Source organism: Paramormyrops kingsleyae, chromosome 12, assembly GCF_048594095.1.
Source record: "Paramormyrops kingsleyae isolate MSU_618 chromosome 12, PKINGS_0.4, whole genome shotgun sequence".
Lineage (NCBI taxonomy): Eukaryota > Metazoa > Chordata > Actinopteri > Osteoglossiformes > Mormyridae > Paramormyrops > Paramormyrops kingsleyae.
Genome location: NC_132808.1, coordinates 9033281 through 9039209, shown reverse-complemented (window position 1 = coordinate 9039209; position 5929 = coordinate 9033281). Strand labels below are relative to the sequence as shown.

The following is a 5929-nucleotide window of genomic DNA, read 5'->3' as shown; positions in this document are numbered from 1 at the left end:
ATAAACCCCATATACGCCTGGTACCCGCAACCTCCTCTTTGTGCTAATTTACAGACGGGCCACTGGGTTCCTGTTCTCTTACTGTCTGGTACAAAGTCATCCTGACCTGTTCTCTTGCTGTAAGTTCCTGCTTTTTCCCATTTACGGGTAAGATCAGCTCATCCTAGTATCGGTTCCCATGTCTATTTTCTTCATTGGGTTAGAGGCCATATAATTATAAAATTATTAGTTGCATTCTTAAATGATTAACCCTTCAATCCCAAATCTCCAAAAACAGTCATAACTGAGCCAGTGTGACGCCTACAAATGTAGAGTCACAATTTGTTATGTATTATGTGTTTCTTTTGGGGTAAATTAACTATTTCAATGTATTTTCTTTGTGGGATTTGATGTGCTGCAGTCCCCCAATTCCACCACAAGAGGGAGTATCCTCGAAACTTAGCAGTAGTTGTGGTGAACAAAGCTGGGCTTCCGTCCCTCAGATAGAGGATAGCCCGCTGAGTGAACACAACAGATGACTTTTGTCTGTTCTTTCCTGTATGAAACAGGTTAGTATTGTGTTTGAATTCACCGCAATGTGGATGAAATGACTTCTAATGTCTTTGGGGGATTGTAAGAGAAAAGTTAGAAATAGAAACGGTTTGTTGGGAACTTTATGGGGCACGGCGCTAAAGTTTATTTTGCCGTCGGGAGATAAGATGGCAGCCGTACTGATGAAGTTTTTGTTTGTTTGTATATAGCTCCTGGATATTTCTATTTCACTTCATTCATGTGATTTTGTTCTTTAATTAATTCATTGTAAAGTGTTAATGAGACTAAAAGGTTAAATGTTAAGTTGTGCTTGGTTAAAAAGACTGACTGTTGAAACAGTAATCACTTTAAGTGTTCAGGCAGTAGAGAGAAGCTGTGCCAAGCTAGCTTAAAAGAAACAGAGGGGGCTGATTAAAGCAGCATGAGTAGAGTGTGTGTGAGTACACAGTAAGAGTTTATCCACTAATGGGAATGACCTATGTGGGAATGTATGTGTGTTAAATGCAAGTGATAGTAGCAGTAAGTTAACTGTGGAGTATTGATGTGTATTGGATGTTATATGTTGCATGGTGGAGAGAAATAAAAAAAGCCCTCAGATAGAGGATAAGAACATAAGAACATAAGGAATTTACAAACGAGAGGAGGCCATTCGGCCTATCAAGCTCGTTTGGGGAGAACTTAGCTAATAGCTCAGAGTTGTTAAAATCTTATCCAGCTCTGATTTGGCAGGAAGACTATTCCATACTCTGACTACACGCTGTGTAAAGAAGTGCTTCCTCAAATTTGTTTTAAAATGTTCTCCCGCTAATTTCCACTTATGGCCACGAGTTCTAGTATTTAGACTAATATTGAAATAGTCATTTGGCTGAACAGCATCCAGACCCGTTAGAATCTTATAGACCTGAATCATATCCCCCCTTAGTCTCCTTTGCTCAAGGCTGAATAGATTCAGTTCCGCTAACCTCTCCTCGTAAGACATTCCTCTAAGACCAGCTCTACCAGCCCGCTGAGTGAACACAACAGATGATTTTTGTCTGTTCTTTCCTGTATGAAACAGGACACATATTCTGTATACAGGCGACTCATGTTTGAGGTCTGTAACACCAGCAAAACTTCAACATAAAACAAGAAAAAGCTGTAAGGTCCTGACACCTTTCCACATATGCTAACCATCCAAGGGCAGGACCAGCAATCAAATACACCTCTATCTTTTTAAAATATATACCACTCAGGAGATGTGCCCTGTACGTTTCCTAGAGTTTTTCTTCCCACATATCAGGGGAAAAAATCACCAGGAACTCAGCTTTCTAATCTTCAGAAACAGTCTGAACTGAACCAGCAAATCTTCAACAAGAAAAAGCTGTAAGGTCCTTTTTGGTCAGAGTCTTTCTCATGATGGTGGGTAAATCTGGGATGGCTCTCTTCTAGGGCTGGGCGATATGACTGAAAACTGTATCACGATATGAGTGTTTCATATCGGTCGATATCGATAATTATTGACATTTTTTATGACCCATTTAAAATAAAGACCAGGAGAAAAATATATTACATTTAAACATTTTTATTTTAAACATGTCAACAACCATGGAAAATAAAGTGTTTTTAAAATATGTGCAGTGTTTTGTAAACATAAATAAAACTGACGTAGACTGAGATACATCTGTAATATAAAAAAACAAACCTGATACAGTACAGTAACATTGTTTGAAATATAAAACCTGCAGAAATATGAAAAAGTAAGAAGTTATTCTTACTCTAATCATACTTGAAGTTGAACTATTCAAGTATATTTTCAGTCCAGGTTTTGTGCTAGGAAAAGACACACATGCAAACACTAACGAGGAAGACGCGATACGTAGGGAGCCGGAACCCGGAAGTGCGCCGTAAACACAGAGAGGAAAGAGAGAAGGGGAAACAAAGACACGGCAGACTCGAAACAAAACACGGGATACGCGAAAAACCGGACAACATGACACATACAAACCGAAAGGATACAGACCTATAACTTAATATTCAGGAGACGGGGGGCGAGCGGCGTTAGGGAAGGGCGAGGCGACCGTCACAGTGATTCACAAAAAACCGGCAGAACTTCCATAAAGCAGTTGTTTTGCTGTGCTACGACCATTTATGACAGCTGCGTTTCCGGTGTTCCGGGCAATTCAGTTTCCCTATGTTTCCCCTGTCGCGCGCTGATTTGTACACGGTTTCGCTGTTGTTTTCATGTCTTTTTACGAAGCTTGGACAAAACAGCAGTTCTTCACGGATCCCAGCCCTTCCACTTGATGTTTACATGCACTCCCACATTTCCCTGTTCATTAGATAACTGTTTTCTCAGCACTTTGCAGTGTGGGCTGATACTTCAGTCTCTTTTTGCAGGTGATGCTATAGCTAACAGACTGAGTGGAGAGAGCTGCACAGCATAAAGTCAACATCTGGAACACTGGACACCTTGAACTTTGATTTACAAAAATGAATTCAATTGCCTGTCACAGGATGTGTTCTGTAGTTCTTTTTTTGATGTTTTCTCCTGTCATTGCTATGGTGACGAGCTCCACTGAGCATCAGGCAGCACATGGGAGTCCAAGCAGTGCAACTTTTGTACTTTTTACCAGCCACGGTAACAAGCAAAGAATGAAGTCTGCTGGCAATTCGGAGCTGGCCATGAAAATATCTGAGATTCCACCGAAACCTTTGCCGCAAATCATGCTCCCCAGGAACATGACAGCCGATGCTCTAAAGCCGCCACTTGGGGAAAGGTGCAAAGGTTACTATGATGTGATGGGCCAATATGATCTGACCTTCAATTGCAGCAAAAGCACATACATATATTGCTGTGGGACCTGCCACTTCCGCTTCTGCTGTGAGCACCAGAGCAGCTGCTTGGACCAGGAGTCCTGCAAGAACTACGACTCTCCTGTGTGGGCCAACACACAACCACCTGCAACCCCACCACCAGGCCAACAATCTGACTCACACCCGCAGCAGAACAGCAGCACCATGTACATCATAGGAGGTGTGGTTTCCTTCACGGTGGTGGTGGCGGTGGTGGTGGTGGGCATTATGGTGACCTTCCACAAGGTGTCCCGTCGATCTGTTCCAAATGACCCGTCGATTTGTTTGGAAGTTGGCCCTTTAATTTAATATGAAAAAATCTTGTGCAAAATTATATGTAATTTATACTGTATAAAAAAAATACGTTATCTTTTAGTCATACTGTTCTATTGCGGCGCAGCAGTCATGGCCACATATTTGCCACATAAATGGCACTGGTCGTAATTTGACAAAGATCTTTTTTAAAGATGTAGCTTATACCCACTGATAATAATTGGTCCTTCATTGTCCCCGTGGGGAAATTCTTTTTTATGCCTCCCTCAACTTGCTCTTTGTAGAGCAAGCTGTCTGAGAAGGGCAGCCACCTGTTGGGGTGTCCAGGGAGCTGGGGGTTAAGGGTCTTGCTCAAGGACCCATAGACACGCTGAGGCTGGGTTTGAATCAGTGACCTTGTGATTACAGGCACGCAGGTTTAGCCAACTGAGCCACATACTGCCCTGGAATGACGCTATTTAAAAAAAATTGTTGGTTTCAGCAAATGCTACAACGTTTTAAAAGAAGCTACACTATTGATAAGATACTGAAAAAAGTAGTTAAGTTAGCATCGCATATTGTAATAAGATACTCCCCAACACTGCTTCCACCCCATCATTCAGCATGATACAAAAAATACACATTGTGATGTTACAGTTGTTTGGATTTTGTTGTGTATGTGAAAAACTCTTTGTATTTCAAATGAAACTTGGATTAGAAATTTGAAAAAGTCTCAATTTAAAAATGCCAGCAGCAAAATTTTGTCAAAGAAATTCCACATGTAGACCATAAATATAGTTTTCTTATTATGAATGAGACTTTTGGGTCGTAAAAATGAAACTGAAATAATTGCTTTTTATGTTAGCTTTCTTCAGAAATAAAATTCAGGCAATTTGTTATAGTAGTAATGATTTCACTTCCACTCTAGAATTTCAATGAATAAGTCCCCTAATTGAAGGGATTGTTTAATTTGCTAAATGGCTGAACATGAAGGTACAGTGACAATGAAAAATTCTTCTCAGTATACAGCAGGCTCAAGTTAAAACAAGTCTCTAAATATTTTTTTTCTGTTAACTGTAAAAACATATGTATGTTTGAATTTATGTATAATCTAATGTATTTGACAGATTAATCAAGATTCAGATCAATTTTCATTTCATGACTACTGATCTAGCAATTTCTGCCAGTCTGAAGTAGGATAATGTTGTGGGTAATAAGGATTTGAGAGTAAGTAGGTTATAGCAAGATTATTGAAATTACAGCCACACTGAGCTGCCTGAGCATATTCATTCCTCCAATAAATATATTATATATGATTTGATAGAAAAGAATCTGTTTTCAAATATTTCTGTGTTTACAGAATTTGAACATGGAAACTTCTCATATTATATTGTATATTTAGAAGGTTAGATAAATACTTTATTGATCCCAAAATAAATTTATTTACCTCATTTGACACAACAACATAAAATAACATTGTGCTCATCCACTTATCATGTCCGATACAATATGCAAGATTATTTATTATAAATTCCTTCTGTTTTTTATATGATGAAGCATAATTGCATGTGTTGCAAGCGTGTGCATGTCTGTTCTGCCATCCTACCCCCTGGAACCTGCACTGAACAAGCAGTTTGAAGATGGATGGATTCATTCTAAATATAATAAATGTATTATTCAATAATTTGGAATTCTAAGAATTTTTACATACACTTTATTAGGTGCACCACCTCATAAACATGAACGGCCTACTCCTACTCCTACTCCTACTCCTACTCCTACTCCTACTCCTACAAACGGCAAATCATATGGCTGCAGGTGAATAAATGTAGTATGTAGACATGGTGAAGAGGTTCACTTTTTGTATGGCTAAGTCTCAAAAGATCTATGATCAAAGTGGTTTTATTTTTATTGCTAGTAGTGTCATTTTTGGTGCCAGACATGGTGTTCCCAGCATCTCAGAAACCTCGGACTTCCATAGAGTGTCTATGGAGAATTATGCTATAAACAAAAACATCCCATCTGGGGCAGTTTGATACCAGAAAACATTTGTGTTTGAAATGCTGCGTTTTTTTTAAACATTGCAGTGATTTATTTCTATGATCTGTATAGTACAGGGGATTGCCCATCTTGCATTAAGGATCTCTGCAGGGGATTGGAGTGCTGACATTTCAGGGACTCCCCATGCCTGCATTCCCACCTGCCTCTCCCTCCTACTTATGCTGCCATTGCCATATCTGCTGGAGCTTGTACATTGCACTTCATATTGCACTCATCTAACATTTAGCACTGTCTATAGTCTCCCCTACTTTGA

At 39.5% G+C, this 5929-nt stretch overlaps 1 long non-coding RNA gene across 1 annotated transcript; it reads left to right on the top strand.

Moving 5' to 3' along the window:
* The first annotated feature begins 390 nt into the window (after window positions 1-390).
* On the top strand, window positions 391-5299 carry LOC140593612 (uncharacterized). Its single transcript, XR_011994024.1, has 2 exons — window positions 391-548; window positions 2908-5299. It is a non-coding gene; the product is annotated as an uncharacterized lncRNA (long non-coding RNA).
* Window positions 5300-5929: the final 630 nt, after the last annotated feature.